Source organism: Narcine bancroftii, chromosome 4 (genome assembly GCF_036971445.1).
Source record: "Narcine bancroftii isolate sNarBan1 chromosome 4, sNarBan1.hap1, whole genome shotgun sequence".
Taxonomy (NCBI): domain Eukaryota; kingdom Metazoa; phylum Chordata; class Chondrichthyes; order Torpediniformes; family Narcinidae; genus Narcine; species Narcine bancroftii.
The window spans coordinates 231,922,144-231,944,833 of record NC_091472.1 but is presented as its reverse complement, the minus strand read 5'-3'; the positions used below and the strand labels follow the sequence as shown (position 1 = coordinate 231,944,833).

The window sequence follows — 22,690 nt, the reverse complement described above, 5'->3', positions numbered from 1 at the left end:
CATATGTATGGGTTCCAACAGGTTTCTGTGGCAGAAAGTGACATATTAAGGCACCACAATCCTTCCCAGTAGTTACTCGTTATTTTGCACATGCCCACATGGACATCGTTGGTCTACTTCCTGTTTCAAGAGGATACCATTATCTTTTTACAGTATTAGACAGGTTTATTCTATGACCCAAGACTGTGCATATGGTAGATGAAACTACATACAATAGTGCTGAGGTGTTCCTGAGTGTCTTGTTTTGGATTACCGGTGCATGTGACTTCAAATAGAGGGCCTACAATTTACTTCCACGATGTGAACAGTTCATCATATAAATGCCTATTATCCCCAGGCAAATGGAATAGTGGAAAGATTTCACTGACATCTCAAGTTGGTCTTGATGACTCAGTTAGACAGCCCAATCTGAACTGATGAGCTGCCATGGGTATTACTGGGCATTACAACAACTCCAAAGGAGGACTCCCGAGCTTCATCTGCCGAGCTCGTGTGTGGTGCACCACTGGTGGTTCCAAGAGAGTTCGTGACCTATCATTCCAACTCCAACGATGATCCTAAGGAACTGCTGACCAGGATAAGGGAGGCTATAGGAAAATTGATCCCCATACCAACATCTTTGGATGGAGGACACTCTTCCTTCATGCCAGAAGACCTTAAAAACTGCGAATATATCTTTGTCCGTAAGGGAATGGTTGATCAACCTTTCCAGATGCCTTACAAAGGACTTTATAAGATACTCAGACAAACTAGGTTCACCTGTATTTTAGACATTGGAGGAAAGCCACAGTCTTTCAACTATTGACAAGCTTAAACCAGCTTATGTGGACAAGTCTTCCCCACTGCAGCAGCTAAGTCTGCCACTGAGGTTGACCTCCTAAAGGACAGACAAACCTTTCTGCCAGTTCTGAGGGGAGGGAAGGGGGGGGGGAGGGCATGTAGCTGTGCTGTGGTGGCTCTACAACTCCCAGAAGACATTGAACCGGCTATGTAACATCAGCGCATGATGACATCAATGTGTGTTGGACAGGTGCTTCAGGCTTTTAAAAAGGTTGCCCGCATTCTGAACAGTTAATCCATTTGATTCACTGAAGAAACGCCTTGTGTGGTTATTTCATCGTGTCCACTGCTATTCCAGTGGCCACACCATCTATTTTTCCTTCATCCATGTGCCTATCAAAGAGTCTCTTAAATGCCCCACATGTTGCAGCCTCCACCACCAATCCTGGCAAAGAATTCCAGCACCCAAAACTCTACCCCCTAAACTTTCTTCCCTTCACTTTGTACAGGTGTCCTCTGGTGTTTGCTACACCCACCCTGGAAAAAAGGCACTGGTTGTCTACCTTACCTATGCCTCTGAAACTTGTAGGCCTCGATTAAATCGCCTCTCATCCTTCTTTGCACCAAAGAGAAAAGTCCAAACTCTGCTAACTATGCCTCATAACATCTTGGTAAATCTCCTCTACACCCTCTCTCTATAGCTTCCACATCCTTCCTATAATGAGGTAACCAGAACTGAACACAATATTCTAAACGTGGTCTCACCAGATATTTGTTGAGCTGCATCATGATCTCTCGACTAATGAAGCTCAGGATCCCATAAGCCTCCTCAATTATCCTATCAACCTTGAGTGATGTATGGATTTGGACCCCAAGGCCCCTCTGTTCTTCTACACTGATAAGTACCTGACCATTAACCCTTTACCTAGCCTTCAGGTTTGTCCTTCCAAAATGCATTACCTCACATTTGTCCAGATTGAACTCCATGTACCACTTTCATCCTGTCTATATTATTTTATAACCTACAAAAACCTTTCAACACGATCCACAACTCCTCTTATTTTCATATCATCTGCAAATTCACTGACCCATCCATCCCCTTCTTCACTTAGGTCATTTATAAAAATCACAAAGGGCAGATATTCCATAACAGGTCCCTGTGGAAGTCCATTAGTCACTGTCCTCCTGGCAGAATACTTTCCATCCACTACAGGCAAGTCAAATCCGAATCTACACAGGCAAGATTCCTTGGATAAAAATGCCTCATGATTTTCTGACTGAATCTCTCATGGGGGACCTTGTCAAATGCCTTACTAAAATCCACATACACCACATCCACCACCCTCCGTTCATCATGTTATTTGATTACCTCCTCAAAAAACTCAATTAGGCTTGTGAGGCATAGCCTTCCCATCACATAGCCTTCCCATGCTGTCTATCCCTGAGAAGAATGTACTTCTCCAAATGCTCATAAATCCTGTCTTTAAGAATCCTCTCTAATAATTTGCACACCATTGACACAACTCATTCACTGGTCTATAAGTCTCAGGATTCTTCAGATTACCTTTTTTTTAAATAAAAGGGTCCACATTTGCCATTCTCCAATCCTCCAGCTCATCCCGTGGCCAAGGAGGATGCAAAGATCATTAACAATGCCCCAGCTATCTCTTTCCTCCCTTCCCACAATAACCTCGGGTATATCTCATCTGGCCCTGGGGGTGCATCAATAATTTTATGAAGATCCAGCACTTCCTCTTTCCTAATTTCAACATGGCCCACCACGCAAACTTGTTATATTCTAACCTCACCTTGACCAAGATTCTTTTCTCTGGTGAATATTGAAACAATGTAGGACCTCCCCAACCACCTCCATCTCCAGGGACATGTTGCTTCCTTTATCCTTAAGCGGCCCACCTTCACTCTCATCACAGAAGTGCACCTGTGTTGATTGTCAGTGGGGATCTGCACTGAGGTCTTCTGATGAAAAAGTCAAGTTTCCAGTTGCAGAGGGGCCCAGGATTTGAAGCTTGCTGACCAGTATCAAGGGGATGATGATATAGAAAGCTGAGCAGTGAAAAGGAGCATGATGTAATGTGACATTTTGAAAATAGAGTGGCCCAATAAGCGTAGCAGTTAGTGCATTGTTATTACAGCGCCAGCAACCCAGTTTCAAATCAGCCTCAGTCTGTAAAGAGTTTGTAGGTTCTCCCTGCATCAGAATGGGTTTCCTCTGGGTGCTCCGGTTTCCTCCCACCCTTGAAAACATGCAAGAGTTGTAGGTTAATTGGAGTATTTTGGATGGCATGGGCTCCTAGGGCCAAAGGGCCTGTACCTTGCTGTATGTTGGAAGCTTAAAAAAATAATTGCATTGGGCGAAATAGTCATTGGTTTACAAATATTTGAAAATCTGTTAAATATTTCTTGTGGATATAACTTGAGAACCCAATGAATGTGGTATATTTGGCTTTCAGAAGGTTTCCAATAAAGTGCTGTAAAAATAATTATTGAACGAAATGAAAGCACATGGGATTCATGATAACACATAGATCTTTATTGGTCATCAAACAAAGAACAAGAATAAATGGGTCACTTTCGATGGCTGGAAGTAACAAGTGGATTTCCATGTAGCTTGTCACAATCTATCTCATTTACCTGGATCCACATCAACTGATGGTACAAAGCAGAGTCGGTATGAGTTAAGAGGTCGCAGAGAGGAGCCAAAGGGTAATAAGCTAAGAGAATGGGTGAGGACGTGACAAATAAAATATTGTGCTGGCGTGTGGAGTCGTACACTTTGTTATAGAAAATAAATAGGGAAACCTTTTTAAGCAGCTTGAGATGCTTTGAAATTCAGAAGGCCATCAATTCAGAGGTTCAGCAAGCCATTCAGAAGGCTTCAATGGTTATTATTGCAAGAAGATTTGAGTAAAGGATTACAGATATCTTACTGAAATTATAGAGAGCCCTGATGAAATTGCACTTGGAATATGGAGTTAGAGTTTGACCTCCATATCTGCCAAAGAAATTATTTATCTGCAAGAGAGTAAGAGAAAAGTTCATTAAATTAACTCCTGGGATGAGGTAAAGATTGTGCAGATCAGGAATAATGTTCTTAAATTAAGCATGACACAATTCTCATGAGGCTCGACAGAGCAGATATGGGGATGTCACCCTTGGCTGAGATGTCGAGAACCGTGGGTCATATTCTCAAAATATGAGACTGGCTGTTTACAATTGAGACAAGTAAAAATTTTTCTCCCAGTGGACAGTGAATCACTGCGGTTCTTTGCCCCGTGATTGGTGGAGGTCAAGTTACTAAGTATACTCAAGACAGATCAATAAATTATTAGACATAAAGGAAATAAATAGATACAAGGTACAGCAATGATCTTATTAAAAGGCGGGGTAGATGAGCCTACTTTATATTCTTATAAAATGCAACTGTAATCAACCTTTTTAAATTCAGCTTATAGATGAGAAGGTAGAGGTGGAAAATGGAATCCAAAGACAATGCTGCCCAAAAGCAGTGGTTTTTTTATTTATGAAAACTATCCAGTCATGCCTTCCACATACCCCACCCAAGCACACACTTATGGTGGATGTCAGGTCCTCCACATTTCATACCGATTTTTCCCCCCAATGCGAGAACAAAAGTACTAAACATAACTGCTCCACAGTTGACTTGATTCTTTTTCTGTTTTAATCTTTAATCCGTACTCCAGCAGTAAAAATTGAAAACAAAAATTCAAGTATAAACTTACACCCTCCATTTACTATACTAAAATTACATGATAAAGTGCCAGAAACAATTGATGGCTACAGCAAGCTTCTGTCAGAAATCACAAGTGGATAGCAATGCATTTAGTACTTTAATTTTCTTTTTTAACTCTTTGGACTCTATGTCCCTGTATTCAGGATCTACCAACAAGCGCATACTCCACGTCTTGGTTTTCAGGGACTACCAACAAGCCCATATACTCCACGTGGTTCGTACTGGGGTTCATACTGTAGTTTACCTATAGACCCAGTCCAGAATACATATTATGAAAGGTTAAAAAAAAAGGCCAGAGTCTATAGAGAAATTTATTATTGATAATATTTATTTCTTTATTTTACATGCTGGGGGGGGGGGGTTCAATGGTATCAATGGGGAATCAAGGATTCCACGAAGAGGTCAATGGTTTAAAAAGTTTGCCGACCCCTGGTCTAAATGGTTAAAAACATGAAAATTTAGATCCTAATTATATTTCCGATCCAATGGCTTTCAGACTGTCATTCAGATTTACACAAAACATTTAGCAAAGTTAATGAAAAATTAAAATGGCAGAGATCTGATCTCATCTCCCTCCAATATTAACATTTCATTTACAAAGATCAAGAACTATGCTGGAAAAACTCATTACTAATTGATTCTATTTTCAGATACATTTCAAGTTAAAAACAAATCCACCAAGCCAGATTTATATTAATCACTTCACCCCTCCTCCTACTTTATATAAATACTGTAACAAACGGAGTAAGAATTACTCCACTGATTCACTTTGGTGATGTTTCATCAATTACATACAAAGAAGTAATTTGCTGGAATTCATTGCAAGGCCCGTTGGGACAGATACTACAATTAACATATTTATCACACATCTTTACACTAGATTAAAACTTCACATTCCACAACTCTTGGCAAAGATTTTTTCAATTCTCCAGCAAAAAAAGTGTAAGGGACTTGGTCTCCGTGAACCAGACTGGTATGAAAAAAATAAGTTAAAAAATTGCTTAAAGTTATTCATGTCACTATTGCCACTTTACCAAAAGGAGAGAATAAATTTTCCAATCCCTATTCCTCGTAGTCGCACCCAGAAAGGTAGCATCAGCTCAGAAATTAAAATGTGCCAATACTCAAGGTATCACAGGCTGGCCGATTTTAATTGTGGTAATTTCAGATCAGGGAGCAAATTAAGTGGTAATCTAAAAGCATTTCATGGAAAGCCCTAAGTTTCAACGATTTATGACTCCGAATTCAGCTGAGTGATTTTCATATGCATCTTTTCGTGGTATCACCTCATCCCGCCTCGTTCATATCCCGTTGCTTCGAGAATAACTTGCGCCCCTTTTTACTGATACTCCATACTCATAAAATATTGCATTCGACCTGGCATCCAACAAACACGTTTAGTTTCTGTCGGGGGGGGGGGGGGGAATAATGAAACAAAAACCGTGCGATTCAGAAATATGAATTCGCATGTCTGAAATTCCTTTCCACTGTTTGTTTATGTCTACTGCAGAAATTTCAAGCTGAAATAGCCAATTCACCAGTTCCAGCATGCTATTCCTCAATGGACAAACACAAACGGTGTCAATTTCATCCAGCGATCAGTGAGGCGGGTTTGTTTAGAATGCTTGGGACGATCCAAATGTTATGAGATGAGCCCCATGCTGCATTTACCAGCAGTTTACGCACCCACGTTACACAGTGGAGAGGTGTGTGTACACACAAGATCCAAAGGCTCGCTTCGCTGCGCCGCCTCAACCTAACTTCATGCACCGGAAGACCCGCCTCTATCTTGCGCCAATTGGACCATCCCCATCAATAAGCTGCCAACAAGCCGCGGACCGAAACACTAATTGGACAGCAGGCCATCTATCAATTACCCCGACGTCAGGGGATGTCCGTTTATAAAGTTTAGTTGGCGTCAACACTAAATGCCTCAATCGGTAAGTGAGATAGGGCGGGGTGGACGTGTGTAAAAAAATACTCCTCCCCGGCCGCCGACCAGTAAAGCTAAACGTGTATTGCTTGAATGCAATCCGAGCCCTATCCCTTTAAAGGAAGGGGTACGGGATGGGAATAGGACCAAATTAAAAGGAGGAAATGCCGTTCAATGCTAAAGATGGGCTTACCGAAGTTGCCGTCAGTGGCGGTGAGCGAGCGAGATCCACGGGGAAGGGTGATGACTGTGTCGGCCGGCGTCTGGGCAGGGTGGCGATCAGCATCGGCTGCCGAGGGATTCCGCCATGTTTTGCTCGCTTCACTGACACTCGCTGAACAAACAAGCTAAAAGAGACGGAGCCGGGGGAGGGCGGGCTCGCTGGCGGTTGAGCACGTGACGGCTGCCAGCCAATCCCGCTGCTGGCCGGCGAACGGCTGGTCTATTTTTAGAAACTGGCTCCCCTTTCTTTCCCCCCACCGCCCCCCCCCCCCCTCCTCCCTCCTCTGGGGACGGGATCGATTTTGAAAGGGAGCGCGAGCTTGATCCCTGCTGGCGTCGCGCACGCGCGTGCTGGAGCTTACAGGGGGCGCGCGCGCCGCCCTGGCTCGAGTCAGGGTGGGTGCGGGATTGGGCGCTGATGTGCATTTCTGACTTGCATGGAGTCCAAACCTCTGGATTTTTTTGTGCGTCCATCTCAACCCATTTGGATTGCATAAGGTTGCACCTTCGTTGGATTTTTTTTGCAGTCAAACCATACGTTTTTATATTTGTTGATGTGTAGTAAAGGTCGAGCAGTGATTGTCACGCTTGCTTTAACCTCGAAGCAGCTTGAAGGTTTGCAGTGCCCACTCTCCGCCTAAAAAATCTTAATCATTTGGTGTTTTGAATTCTGGAAATGCTGGGGGGGGGGGGGAAATGCATAGTATAAACACGAGGTGCTGCAAACCAACCCTGGAGAACTGGGGTAATCCAGTATTAAATTCGCATGCAATTTATTAACTCGCTTTGCGCTTTCAATATTACCCCCCACGCTTACGGTTTTTTTTAGCTGCAGACCATTTGGCTTTTAATCAGGCTTGAAGGGTATATTTTTAGTCCTTTTTTGTACCGTGCCTCCTCCAGAACTATTAATTTTTATCAATTATTACTGGAGTACTGGAAGGTACCGCTGCTAAAATAGGGTTTGATTGACCTTTTTCTGTCACTGTACGACCGTGGAATTTGCAAAATGTGTGATTGAAACTTTCTCCCTTGACCAAGAACTATTTGTAGCTCCTTCCACATTTTAAACGGAAATAATATATGTTTACGTGCAATTAATACATCATTCATATCCCATGGTTATTCGGCGAGTGCCTCACGTGGCTACGGAAATCATTGCATTTCAATCCACAGTAACTTGTGGGAAAGTCGTACACATCCAACTTTTAGATTAGAACTTGGATTTCGTAGAATAATGAATAAAAAGCGTAATCCTATTTTCTCCGTTTATATGAGAGGAAAGGTACAGGAAGTAAAATACGAAAGTGTACAGACACCGTGGTGAAATGAGAACACAATGCTGGAAAAATTCCCCAGATCAAACTGTATTTTATATAGCATACACAATCAACCTTTTGGTCTTCTGGGCCATGGGTCCCTACACTGATGGTGGAATGCAGTCATGGCACCTGCGATGTTCAGTCAATCTTTTGTAGTTTTGTTGAATTTAAATTTAGACATACAGCACTGAAACGGGCCATTTGGACCCAGGAGCCCCTGGGGACACAGACAGCATGCAACTCAAACACTGGTCCCGATCACTGGTGCTGTAACAGTATTGCGCTAACTGCTACGCCAACGGTGCCGCCCTAAATGTGTGAATAAAAATCCCCAATATACTGCAGATGCTGAAAATCTGAAAAAAAAACAAGCTGCTAGATAATATTGAACAGACCAGGAAACATTGAACAAAGACGAAAAAATAAGTTCCAGTCCAAATTTCCTTCAGAACTGAGAAAGAGAGAACACAAGTTCATCCAAGTAGACCGTATGTGAATCCAGACCCACAATGTGTTTAACTCTTGAGTGTCCTCTCAGTTCAGGGGTAATTATGAATGATCAATGAATGGATAAGAAGACCAAACAAACGCGGCCCACTTAGCGTAGAGGTTAGTGCAACACTGTTACAGTGCCAACGACCCGGGTTTGAATCCTGCGCTGTCTGTGAGTGGTTTGTATGTTATCCCTGTATCTGCGTGGGTTTCCTCCACCCTTCAAAAAAGTGTACAGGGGTCGTAGCCCAGAAGGGTCCATTGCTGTGCTGTATTTCTAAATTTAAAATCCATTTATTCCTCTTAATACTGGTTCATCACAGAATAGATACAGAATGGAAGGAGGCCTCTCAAGTCCATACCAGTTTTTCCCCATTGCTTTGCCATCGTCTTACAATTTCTTCCCTTTCTGATATTTATTCCATTCAGTTTTGAAGGTAACAATTAAATATGCTTCCACAGTTGTATGTGGCAATGTATTTCAGATCCTAACTGCTCATTGTAAAATAAAAACAAATTTTCCTGTTACTTTTGCTTATTTTACTGAGCATTTTCCTTCTATGTCCTCCTTTGACTTGCTAGTTATTTCTAGAATTCTTTATTTCAAATTCCCAGCAACTGTTTGTATCCCACAGTTTGAGCAATGTACTCATTCATTTCCTTAATAACGAATCAGCCAGAATGAAAAAGCAAGTAGCCTCTCTTACCACCAGCCTCCTCCTCTGCAACTTAAAAACGTTGAATTTCTAATTTTATTAGTTCTGAATGGGTATTAACTTGAAATATTAACTTTGTTTCTGACTTTGCAGGTTCTCTGACCTGTTCAACATTTTCATCATATGTTGTATTTATTTCAGATATACAACATGATTTCATTTTGGTCCCTCTGATTCTTGACCCTTCTGCCAATACATTTCTCTCTATCCACTCCACATACATGAGTTTTAATGTTTTATTGAATCAGATCCCATTGCAATGCTGTTCTAAAGATAAAAATCCAAGAATCTTCATCTTGAAGATTTCTTCTGTACCTTTACTGAAGCTTTTGCATCATTCCTAAAGTGTGGCATCCAGATTGTTGTACAAGATTCCAGTGTAGCCAGTCCATTGTTTCAGGAAGGTTTATCATGACCTCCTTGCTCTTATACATTTCTGTTTATTGAAGAGCAGTGGAAGCTGCCTCATTAAATCTATTTAAGACATAGTAGATTTTTTTGTGTAGTAAAGGGTCTGGGGAATAGGTGGGCAGGTGAAACTGAGCCATCAGTTACTGAATGGTGGTGCAGGTATAATGGGCTGGATGGCCTCCTCCTACTCTTAAAAGTCCAAGGTCCTTTATGTTTTTCAACCACTTTCTTATCTGCACTCCTACTTTCAGCAATTGTTCTAATTGTGCCTTCAAGTTTATATTATCTGTTCTCATTTTTCCTACCTCATTTCTCAGCATTAAATTCTGTATGCCATCTATCCACCTATTTATATCTTCTTGAGTAGGTTTCTGTCCTGCTCACAGTTCAAGTTAAATCTGCAGATTTAGAATTTATACTCCCACATCCATTTCATGAATATATGTTAAAAAATCAGTGAGGGGTTCAAGTAGTATGACAGAAAATCTTTCATTCGTATACCTGTATTTGCTACTGCAGTCTCTTTGTCTTGATGTTGAGCCTTTTATGTAGCAGCATCTCAATCTCCCTTTCTCCATCTATTTTACATCAAATGCAATTTCGTCTCCATCATGCTCTTGTGTGTGAAACTCCAGAAGGATTGTTGTGCCATAGCAAAACCTATGCATCATATGAATTCAACAATAACTTGCTGTATAAATGCAAATATAAATGTGCCTTTTATGCCTGCCTTTGCCAAAAATGAGGTCCTATCTTGATGAAACCGCAGCACTGGATAATGTGTGTGAAGCTAAAATACAATTCCACGGTTAACAGATCAGATCAAAGCTCTTTCACTGTGGCCCGTCTACTCATGAAAAGTAACAGAAATTTGAAAAGTTAATGAGGGGAGGAAACTGAGTTGCCCACATGTTACCAAGCAAGAACATAAAATTATTTTAACTCGTCCTATGGGAAGCATCACTGATATATCAATAAAAACAAAACATCTCTGCTTAATAGTGCAAAAATAGAAATGATCTCAGAATTACATTTCAATGTGCTACACACCTGCTCTGGTGTTCTGCAGTTACAAGTTCTTCAACCATGCTGGTGAGACATGGAGTGAGATAATTTGGAGATGGTAGAAGATGATCATTGCCATCTTTTTAGCAAGTGAAATGGAGGATTAGAATTTATTAATAATAAACAAAAACTAAAATGTAGGCATTGCCAGAGTACCATATTCAAGATTCAATTTATTCCCATTAACACAATATACACAAAAATCTTTCCTTTATTCTTCAAAGGCAAACAAAGAGTCGTTAATCCAACGCCAGTATTAAAAAAAAACATGGATCTCGCCGGATAAGATGACATGCTTTAATTGTTTAATTGGACCATGTCACCTGAATATCTTTGTTGTGAACAGATTTTCTTATGATCAAAATGTCAACTGTCCTTTTCCATTCGTGGATGCTGCCAGATCTGCTGAATTCCTGTAGCATTTTGTTTATTTGTATTAAAGTTTGACTGAACAAACATCCACAAAGCTAAATCATTTACAAATAATAGACTCATTTATTACCTTGGAATTTGTAGGCATTTTACAATATTATTACAGAAAGAAATTAATAATAGACACAGCACCACTTACAGTTTGATACAACAAATAGTTTATACAGTAAATAACTTACAGCAATTAATAGCACCAATTTATCGAAAGAAAGCAGTTTAAGAGGCAAAATTATAATTTCAGTTTTGTTATAAAATTTTCTCTGTTATTCTCTCAGGTAGAAATTAAGTAGCCACACAATCCCTTTCTCAGAAATATAGATCTTGCTCATTTGTCAGCTACACCCAAACAAATTACTTTAGAAGTGCCACATCTTTATGAAATCCTTTGAAATATCATCTATGGTTTTAAGGAAACAATAGGAAAAGAAGCAATATAGGGTTTAAAGCAATAATAATTAGAAAATGGTGCAATAGCTCTTGGTAAGAAAAGACTAAACTAATGTTAAGATAGCAAACAAATTGATTTTGATGTCACAAAAAAGGAGGATAATCTTAAGACAGAGACAGTTCAAGATAGGAAGTCAGTCTACAAAATAGTTAAAAAACCTAGAATGCTAACAAGGACCACTTCAATAAGTTACGATTAAACTAGCAAGAGGTAGAGAAAATAAAATGATGTAGCATTCGTGCTATGGATCGAATAACAAGACCGGAAGTCGACAGGTTCGTTCCAAAACTTGCTGCTTTATTGTTTGCTCACTGAGCATTTTAAAGATGCTCCCTGTTCCCGCCATTGGGAACTGGACGTTGCGACGCTGACTGGCAGCTATTCATACTTCGCGCATGCTGGCCCTTGAGGGGGAGGGGAAGATGCCCGGCACCATCTTGATGAAGGCTGTTCCGACTGCACGTACATTACAATCAATTGGCCTGAGCACCAAACGCATTGGTCGCCACAATGGCACATTTGCCATGTTCAGGACTTCCTCCTTTCCCTTAGATAAGAAAACCAAGCAAGTTGAAAATCACTAAATTTCTAAATTGGAAATCACTAAACTATTCAGAGAAGATATGACAATGTAATCATAGAAATGTAACCAAGGTAAAGTCCAAAGTAATAGATTGAGAAAAAAATAATATGAGTAAATGGAGAAAGCCAACTGGAAATGGAGCGAAAGAACAGGAATGACAAACATTTAAAATGAATTTGATGGAGTTGAGCCAAAACATCTAACCGAAAAAAAAACCTACCACTTTTTTCCCCAAACACTGGCTCAAAAATACCACTCCGGCTCTTGTATGTAAAATTGCAACTGAGCAGGTTGCTGGCTACTCGACCCCTTCAAGAAGCCCGCAGAGGTGCTACAGCTATCCAGAAAGCAGACCCACAGCTTCGTGGGCCCCCTTCCCTCGGGTGGCCCGTGCTTTCCGGAGTTACCACCTCTGCTCACTTCCCTCGATGAGAAGGTTGACCATGGCGGCCCCCACCAGCAACGCAAGAGGTGCTGAAGGAAGCCCTTTGTCAACTTATCTGTAAATACACTAAAAAACATTCTAATATTCCCTGCTGAAACGGGGGGGGGGGGGGGGGGGAGGTCTTATATGCTGTCAAATACAGTAGTATAAATAAACAGTTAAATGTAAAATCAAAATAAAAAAAACAAGGCAATGCATATACCAACTCCATAAATAAAAGAAATGGAAGTTAAGAAAAATGACAAAAAGGAAATTCAGTATATAAAGAACAGCATTGAAATTACATGGCCCAATGAATGTAAATAAACCATTTTTCAAGCATAAATAATGAGAAGAAACCCATATTGAGATGAGGTCTTTAAGGAATACACAAGATGGATTTACTGGTAATACCAGCAAAACATCAAATTTTGAATGATTATATTGGTACTTCTCAAGAGGTAAATAGAGTTGAAATTATAATACAGAAATTTTAAAAAAGAGAGAGGACAATATCATTCATAAACTAGTCATTTTTGAGTGGATAAGACATCTTGGTCTGGTTCAATTGACTCCAAATGAATTAAAGGAATAGGTAAGAATGAACAGAGTTAATGTAACACATGTAGAATGCCATTTCTACTACATAGTGGCGCTGGAGGGGACATAACAAAATTAAATTTACTAAGTGGTACAGCATTGAGACCTTATCAAGGAAGATTAAATAGATTGATGTTGTTTTCCTTGTGGAAAGAGGAAGGCTTATGGCAGACATCATAGAGTTATGGAATGACAAAATAGCACAGAAACAGATACCTCAGCCTCAGGAATAAGGCACCTATTTACACCAACCCTACCTATTCCCACTTTATTCTCTCTACAGTGTCCTCAACTCTTCAAATTTTACCGCTTACTTACAAACTTAGGGCGATTTAGAGTAGCGAATTAGCCCAACATGTTTTTAGAATATAAGAGGAAATTGAAGCACCCAGATCCCAAACGATAAAGGGAGAACATGCAAATTCCAGACAGCTTCGGACAGCATAGTTGAATCTCGCTATCACTGGATTGATGATAAGTGCCACCCTTCTTAAATATTCTGTAAGTGTTTCTAGTTATGAGGGAGAACAGAAGTGTGGACTATATGGAAATTCATGAAAAGCCTGTTTACCCAGAAAGTTGTCATTTTTGCAGAAGCAGTTAAATGGCATGGTGGAATCTCAGAAGGAAGGAAGTGTTGGAAGTGTTAATAGATAGAATGCAAACAGAATAATACAGCTGTAAACTTACTCGATAACAATCTAATTTTTTAACCTACCTCAGAAATCTAGTTTTCTTACATCCATGTGCCTATGCAAGTTATTTTTGTATGTCCCTATTATACCAGCTTCCACCACCATCCTGGCAGTGCATTCCAGACACCCATAATTTTCTTTGTAAAAAATACACCTCTGACATCTCTCCTAATCTTTCCTCCATTCACCTTAAACAGATGTCATCTGTATTTGCTATTGTCACCCAGGAGAAAGCTGCTGGCTGCCCACCTTATCTAAGATCCTAATAATCTTATATGCTGTTAGGGTTAGGCAGACATACTGGAGGAAATAACCTGACAGAGGGAACTCAGTGGGTTGAGCATCATCTATGGGATGGGAGAGGAGGTGGGAGGAATTATTTAGGAGGAAGCTTTTATGGTGCACAAAAACTGAATGGAATATTTGGACCCATGCTGTCAGACTCATGAACAGATTTTTTTAAAGAAGCATCTCCTTGGCCACATTGTACTTCACAAGTGCTTTTTATTGTGATGTACATTAGACTTGAAATTGAGTGTGCCAAATTATTAATTTCCCCACACTCATGTCTATCTGCTAAATATCAATAATATTTTTGAAAATGGTTCCATTCTGATACACTTTGCACAAAGGTATTGTATGATGTTGTTAAAAGAGCATAACTAACGATCAGTGCATCAGAGAAAGAAAATCTGTAAGCTGTAGACAGAAGTACTGAGATCTAGAAATTCCTTGGCCCTGAGAAAGTCAAATGAATTTTGGATCTGTCTTCACTAGGGAAGACACAAACAATCCCCCAGATAGGTTGGGTGATAGTGGACAGAGGACCTAGGGTAACAGAGGAACCGAAGGAAATTCACATCAGGCAGAAAATGGTGCTGGGTAGACTGATGGGACTGAAGGCTGATGAATCCCCAGGACCTATGGTCTGCATCCCATGGTACTTAAGGAGGTGACTTTCAAAATCATTGTCTAATGGTCTATGGATTAAGATCAGTTCCTGTGAAATGGAGGGTAGCTAATGTTGTCCCACTTTTTAAGAAAGATGGGAGAGAGAAAACAGATTTATAGATCAGTTAGCCTGACATCAGTAGTGGGGAAGATGCTGGAATCATTTATAAAAGATGAAATAGTGGCACATTTGGATAGCAGTAACAGGATCGGTCCGAGTCAGCATGGATTTACTAAGGGGAAATCATGCTTAACTAATGTTTTGGAATTTTTTGAGAATGTAACTATGAAAATGGACAAGAGAGAGCCAGTGAGTGTAGTGTACCTGAACTTTCAGAAAGCCTTTGATAAGGTCCCACATTGGAGATTGGTGAGCAAAATTAGAGCTCATGGTATTGGAGGTAGGGTACTGACGTGGATAGAAAATTGGTTGGCAAACAGGAAGCAAAGAGTAGGGATTAACTGGTCCCTTTCAGAGTGGCAGGCAGTGACTAGTGGGGTACTGTAAGGCTCGATGCTGGTCTGCATCTATTTATAGAGTACATTAATGATTTAGATGAAGGGATTAAAAATAACATTAGTAAATTTGCAAAGCTGGATGGCAGAATATGAGGAGGATGTTATGAGAATGCAGGGTGACTTGGACAGGTTGGGTGAGTGGGCAGATGCATGGTAGATGCAGCTTAATGTGGATTAATTGAGGTTACCACTTGGGTGGCAAGAACAGGAAGGCAGTGTAGTGTGACTAAATGCACTCAGAGACAAGTGAGGAGTACAAATACACTTTTAATAGCTTACAATCAATGGCAAAGACACAATATTCCTTAGGTGAATCTGAGATAAGGTGGGAAAAACAGGGTTTAAATTGGGATAGGTGAGGGTTGAGCCAGAGGAGGAGCCAGCCATCTGAACAATACATAGACAGTGAATTCCAGTTCACTGCAGGTAAGTTACTGTCTGAATGTTGTCAAGTTAGGAAAAGGGGAAGTATAACAAGATCCAGGTGTATTTGTTCATAAGTCATTGAAAGTAAGCATGCAGGTACAGCAGGCAGTGAAGAAAACCAATGACATGTTGCCCTTCATAACAAGGGGAGATGAGTATAGGAGCAAAGAGTTGTAAGGGCCCTGGTGAGACCACACCTGGAGTATTGTGTACAGTTTTGGGGAAGGACATTCTTGCTATTGAGGGAGTGCAGCGTAGGTTCACGAGGTTAATTCTCAGGATGGTGGGACTGTCGTATGTTGAAAGATTGGCGTGCTGGGCTTTTAAACATTGGAATTTAGAAGGATGAGAGGGGATCAGATTGAAACACATAAGACACGCTAGAGACAGGAAACATGTTCCCAATGTTGGGGGAGTTCAGAACCAGAGGGCATAGTTTAAGAATAAGGGATAGGCCATTTAGAATGGAGTTGAGGGAAAACTTCTTCACCCAGAGAGTTGTGGATCTATGGAATGCTCTGCCTCAGAAGGCAGTAGAGGCCAATTTTCTGGTTGCTTTCAAGAAAGAGTTAGATAGAGAAAGATAGCTGAGTCAAGGAATATGGGGAGAAGGCAGGAATGGGGTACTGATTGTGCATGATCACAGTGAATGGCAGTGCTGGCTTGAAGGGCCGAATGGCTTACTCCTGCACCTATTGTCTAGTGAAATGTGGTGCACAACATTTGCAAGGACCTGCTGCTGCAAAATTCTATTGTATCACACACAATAGAATGGGCCTCACACAATCAGCCTGTTATTAAAATAATTTGTTTCCTAAGCCCTTTTGGGCATCCCAGTCACTCATTTAAAGACCCCTCACTTTCTGTATCCTTTACAGTAGGCTTAATTCAGAGCCATCCCATTCCTTTAGTGGCGGAACGCCTTATCACAACTCCACTTCACCCACCTCCCTAATTGGCTCATTGTACAAAATCACACATGGTTTCACTAGTGATCTAGAGAGCATAATCCTTGTGGTCTTGAACCTAAAAATCCAAATACTATGGTGTAAGACCTAGTTATCGTTTCTGGGTCACTTTAGTATCATTCCGAAAATTTGACTGTATTCTTCCCATTGTGAATTATACAAGTATGGGAAACAATTTCCACATTAAATGTATTCATTCCTTTTGGGAATGTGGACCTTGCTGTAGCTGGAACGACCTTTGCTGAATACTGCTTGGTTCTGTTATAAGTAGATCACTGGATCACATGCCTCGAATTCAATAGTAATTTTGCTGGGTAAGTGATATGTATTAGAATACCATACATAGGAACACATTTTGATTATAAATAGAGGGATGAATAAAGTATTACAATTCAGAATAAATATTTTCTGCCGTTTCCATTTCTTTACCACTGAGGATTCATTCCCTTGGGCATGATACTGGAAAGAAGTGTTTTGAGTAATTATAGGTTATGTAGTAAATTTAAGGGGATTAGGAAGATATCTGGAATCCCGTGCAAAATTGTGAGAGTATGAAGAGCACACTTGTCGGAATAGTGAAGGTTTTAAACTAGTTGAGGGTAATTTTGGATTTCCTATCAGGAAATGTTTTCACGTGGATAAATATTTGATATAGACTTCCTTATTGGGTAATGGAGAGGAAAAATCTTCGAATTGTTTACAAAACATCTGAATTGCACAATAGATAAATGATTTATTCATTTCTGAATAAGAAATCTGCTTCATATAATTTATGAATAACATTCACTGTTTGCAGCTAGAGATAAAGGTCAATTTTCTCCATGTCTCCTATCTATATATAACTTTATTAAATGATTTCTCAAAATCTAATTATATAATATCCTTTGCTTATTTTCATCAAATTATTTAGTTCATACTGCAACAAAATCCTAGCTGTTCAGCTAAAAATTGTTTTCATACTATAAAATGCTTAAACACTCAGCCCACTACTAATGTTGGATTAACTGAGTCATGTCTCATTCAAATATTTACTGTCCTCAAGTTTTTTCAAACCAAGTATTGAGAGAGCTTCTACATTTAATTGAGTTTCATTTACTTTTCCGCTCCTTAGCATTCCAAAATACTTGGTATCCAATCCATGTACTCCATAAAAATACATGGAGAAAAAAGAGGTAGCACTGGAAAAGTGATACTAAAAAACCAATATTCAATTAGTAGGAGAAGTCAAGAGCCTAAGAAAACGAACATAATCTTGCACAGACAATGATCTTACAAAAGTAATCAAGATCTTTTTAAAGATCATAACATTGTTTTCCCATCAGCCTATCTCCAGGCTTACACTCACTCCACACTCCTCTATCATATGCTTACCAGCAATCTTCAGCAATTAGAATTGAGCCTTGTCCTGATGTACAATGACTCGTCAATGTCCATGTCACACAGTACAGGTTATTTCACCATTGTAGACAAATCACTAATTCATTTGCTCGGCTGATGCTTCTGTCTCTGTTTCACAAGAAGATAGCACATTACTGATGCCAACAGGTTCAGCACCTCTCCTAGAGGACTGAGTTCTGGCTACTATTGGAGGAGCATTGCAGAATTTGCAACCAGTAGTGAGGTAGGTAGAGACCAATGAAGAAGATGGTGTACTTGGAATTTCCTTCTTGCAACATTTCTCGCATCCCACATTTTTTTGATTGAATATATTTTTAAAATGTAAGTATGTCCCTTCTAACAGAAACTCCACTCCTCATCCATCATGATCCTATCTGGGCAACATTCTTTGCAAGGCAAGCTAGCTAGCAATTCCCATCTCTGTGTTCAAAATAGGAACAATAGGTTGGTGGACCTGTCACCAGTTCAGATTCTGGCATAGTATACTATAGACGTAACTCGAATTTGCACGCAATGAGTCACAGGCATGAGTGATGTGATGTCGGGACAGTGGCAAAGAGCAGTTCAAGTGCAAAGTTGCAATGTTCAATACTTGGTTTGAACATCACATGATTCTTACTGTAGGGGACTTGGGGTAGAAAGCATGCTGGAAAAAACTGATGGATACTCAATGAAATGGTTAGTGATAGAGGGACTTGTGGCTTGTTCCCAGGACAACCACCTCTCCCTCAATGTCAACAAGACCAATGAGCTAGTTATAGACTTTCAGAACAGGAGTAGAGTTCACTCCCCAGACTATTAATGGTGATGAGGTGGAGATAATAGACAGTTTTAAATTCCTAGAAGTAAGCATTTTAGTAACTTGCCCTGGTCCAACCACATTGATGCCACCAGTACTTCCTCAGAAGCCTGAGGAAACATAAGAAATAGGCGTAGGAGGAGGTAAACAAGAAAATCTGCATCAGTCTGATTTTTGGCACTCCTGAAGGAAAGCTCAGGCCTGAAATGTTGCCTGCCTTTTGCTTTCTTTGGATGCTGTGTGACCTACTGAATTTTATCAGCATTTTTGTGTACTTCAGGATCAGGAGAGGGCCATCAATCACATGGAACCTGCTCTGCCATTCAATAAGACTATGGCTGATCTGACCGTGAACTTAACTCTACCTTACTCTCCTTTCTCTATGGCTCTTAATTCCCCTACTATGAAAAAAACCTATCAAACTTTGTCATAACTATTTATTGGAGCAGCCCCTACTGCTTCCTCAGGTGGAGAATTCCACAGATTCACTACTCTCTGGGAAAAGTAGTTACTTCTCATATCTGTCCTGAATCTTCTCTGAATCTCGAGACTTTCTGCGTACCAGTGGAAACAATTTCCAGCCTCAATATCATCTATTTCTTTCACAATTTTGTATGTTTCTCTAAAATCCCCCTCATTCATCTGAATTCCAGCAAAAAATAATCCCAGATGACTCAATCTGTAGGTGAACCTCCCATCTCTTGAATGAATGCTTCCAAAGCCATCACGTATGTTTTTTCTCAAGTCAGGAGACCAGAATTCCACATAGTACTCCAGCTGCAGCAGAACCTACAGGCTTTTAAATCCAATCCATCCAGCAATGTTACCTTGTTGAACCTGCAAATTAAACTTTTACAGTTCATGCACAAGCACTCCCAAGTCCTTTGCACAACAACAGCATTTAAATAATAATCTGGTCTTCTATTTTCCCTTCCAAAGTGGACATATTCCAACATTGTACTCCATTTGCTTGACACTTGGACAATCAACCTATTTATATCTCACGGCAAATTCTCTGCATGATTTACTTTTCCTCTCAGTTTAGTGGCATCAGCAAACTTTGATCCAAATTGTTAATGTATCTCATGAACAGTTTCAGGCCCAGCACCAACCCTTGCAGCACTCCTCTCATCACCAATTGCCAAACAGAAAAACAACCATTTATCTCTGCTCTCAGTCTTCAATTTGTTAACATCAACCATCCATGCAAATGCTTTACCCCAAATCCATGCATCCTTATGGATGTGGCACCTTCTTGAATGGCTTCTGGAAATCCAAGTACATACCTTCCACCTGTTCCCCTTAATCAACTGTGCTCCTTATATTCTCAAAGAACTCCAGTAAATTAGATAAACAGGGCCTGCCTTTCCTGAATCTATGCATTGTTTGCCTAATGGAACAATTTCTATCCAGATGTCTTGATATTTATTCCATAATGATAGCTTCAAGCATTTTCCTGACTACGGATATTAAGGTAAAAACACAATGCTGAAGAAACCCAGCAGGTCAAACAGCACACTTTATATAGCAAAGATGAAGATACATAACCAACATTTCAGACATGAGCGCTTCATCAAGGAATGAGCAAAATGTAGGCAGGTGCCTGAATAAAATGGTAGAGGGAGAGGCAGGGTAGAAGCACAGGCTCACAGGCAAGTGGTAATATCTGTGGATCAGGGAGGGCACAACAGAAAACAGGAAGGGATAGCTCTGTGAATGGATGTCCTCCATCTTCAAATAAATGTCACAACCCTTCTACCACCATCAACTCAGCCCTTCCCCGCATCTCCTCCATTTCCCTCACCTCTGCCCTGGGTCCCTCTGCCCCTAGATGCATCAAAAAGAAGATTCCCCTTGACCTCACCTACCACCCCTTCTGCATACAGCATATTCTCCACAATTTCTGACACCTGCAACATGATTCCATCACCAGACATATTCTCCTCCCCTCTCTGCCTGAGGACCGATCTCTCCAAGACTCCCTTGTCCACTCATCCCTTCCCGCTAATCACCCCCTTCTCCTAAGACTGCAGGAACTTGTGCCCACACCTCCTCTTTCACTACCATTCAAGGCCCCAAGCAAGTGAAGCAACACTTCACTTGTGAATTTGCGAGAGATATCTACTGCATCCTATGCTCCTATTGTGGCCTTCTCTATTGGAGCATCTGGACACAGATTGGGAGATCGCTTCACTGAGCACTTTCAATCTGTCCACATTAATGACAGGGGCCTCCCAGTGGCCAACCATTACAATTCTGTGCCCCACTCTCACACTGACATGGCTTCATGCACTGCCAAACCAGGGCCACCAGCAAATTGGAGGAGCAACACCTAATATTCCATCTGAGCATTCTCCAACTGAATGGCATTAATATTAACCTCCATTTTCTGCTAGACCACTCCCTGTTCTCCCTCTTTACCTATCCCTCTGTCTCCTTTCCTCCAGATCTTCACCCTCATCCTTCTCCATTCACAGAACTATCCTCTCCCTGTTTTCTGTTGTGCCTTCCCTCCCTATCCACCTAGTTATCTTCTCTTACCTCTGACCTTGTGCTCCTGCCCTGCTCCTCCCTCCTGCCTTTTTATTCAGGCACCTGCCTACATTTTGCTCATGATGAAGGGCTCAAGCCTGAAACGTGATTATGAATCTTTCTCTTTGCTTATAAAATACCCTATGTGACCGCTAGCATTGTGGGTTTTTACTTTAATCACTGCATATACAGACTTCGAACTATACTGCAAATATTAAGATACTTCACCTCTAATTGCATACCTTTTGCCCGAATTCAATTTTAAACAGCAACACAATGCCAATCTGTCAATACCAGCCGTGAGTCTAAAGTTCTTTGATAAATGATCACAATCACCTCTGCTATAACTTCTGCCACTTCTTTCATTACCCTGGATGCATTCCATCTGGATCAGATGACTTAAGTCCCTTTCGGTCCACAGGTTTGCCCAGCACCACCTCTTTAGTCATAGCAATTGTATCAAGGTCCTCACCTCTCAATCTGCTTTCCCTCTAAGATGTGCATGTACACAAAAGAAATCGATGTGCGCACGCACACAGAACGGTTACACGCACAGCTTAGAGGGAATTCTGCCATCCCATTGCATCGATAACATCTCTTAGCCCCATTAGATATGTCCACTATGAAGATTGGCACAAAGACTCAGCCATTCCACATGACTCAGTGGCCAACCATTACAATCCTGCTCTCCAGGAGTGGCCTAGCAGAAATCTGAATTTCTTTTTCCCATTTTACAAGAGGCATGTTCACTTTAGACACCTTTTCTGCTTTATATAAATCTGAAAAAAAATTACCCTCTGTTTTCATATTTTGTGCTAGTTTACTTCAGAGATCTATCTTCCCTCTTTTTATTGTTTTCTTTCTTTGCTTTCCTTACTACTTGTCGTCACCAGCCTCCTTTAACAACTTCTGCAGGTGCACCATTGAAAGCATCCCATCAGAGTGCATCACTGTGTGGGACAGGAACTTCTTCAGCCAAGACTACAAGAAACGACAAAAGATTGTAAACACTGCTCAGTCCATCATACACCTCCAACCTCCATCAATTTCATCTCCAACTCTTGGAAGAAGCAACCAAGATATTAAAAGACTCCTTCTACCTTATCACACTCACTTCCCATCAGGAAGAATATTCACAAGTATGAGACCATGTACCACCAAGTTCAAGGACAGTTTCTTTTGCATCATTATCAGAGTCTTGA

At 40.6% G+C, this 22,690-nt stretch overlaps 1 protein-coding gene and 1 long non-coding RNA gene across 7 annotated transcripts in view; one reads left to right on the top strand and one right to left on the bottom strand.

The window, feature by feature from the left end:
- hdac4 (histone deacetylase 4) overlaps positions 1 to 6,927 on the bottom strand; it is a 481,405-nt gene extending 474,478 nt beyond the window's left edge. For 3 of the 5 annotated variants that reach the window (XM_069934289.1, XM_069934292.1, XM_069934290.1), the window contains exon 1: positions 6,679 to 6,926. The gene's annotated coding sequence lies outside the window, so the exon portion shown is untranslated. Of the gene's footprint in view, positions 1 to 6,678 lie in introns of all 5 variants that reach the window. The other 2 variants (XM_069934297.1, XM_069934293.1) reach the window with 2 other exon arrangements.
- Positions 6,358 to 22,690, top strand: part of LOC138761708 (uncharacterized) — a 164,655-nt gene continuing 148,322 nt past the window's right edge. For both annotated transcript variants that reach the window (XR_011356443.1, XR_011356442.1), the window contains exon 1: positions 6,358 to 6,492. This is a non-coding gene — a long non-coding RNA (uncharacterized lncRNA). The remainder of the gene's footprint in view (positions 6,493 to 22,690) is intronic.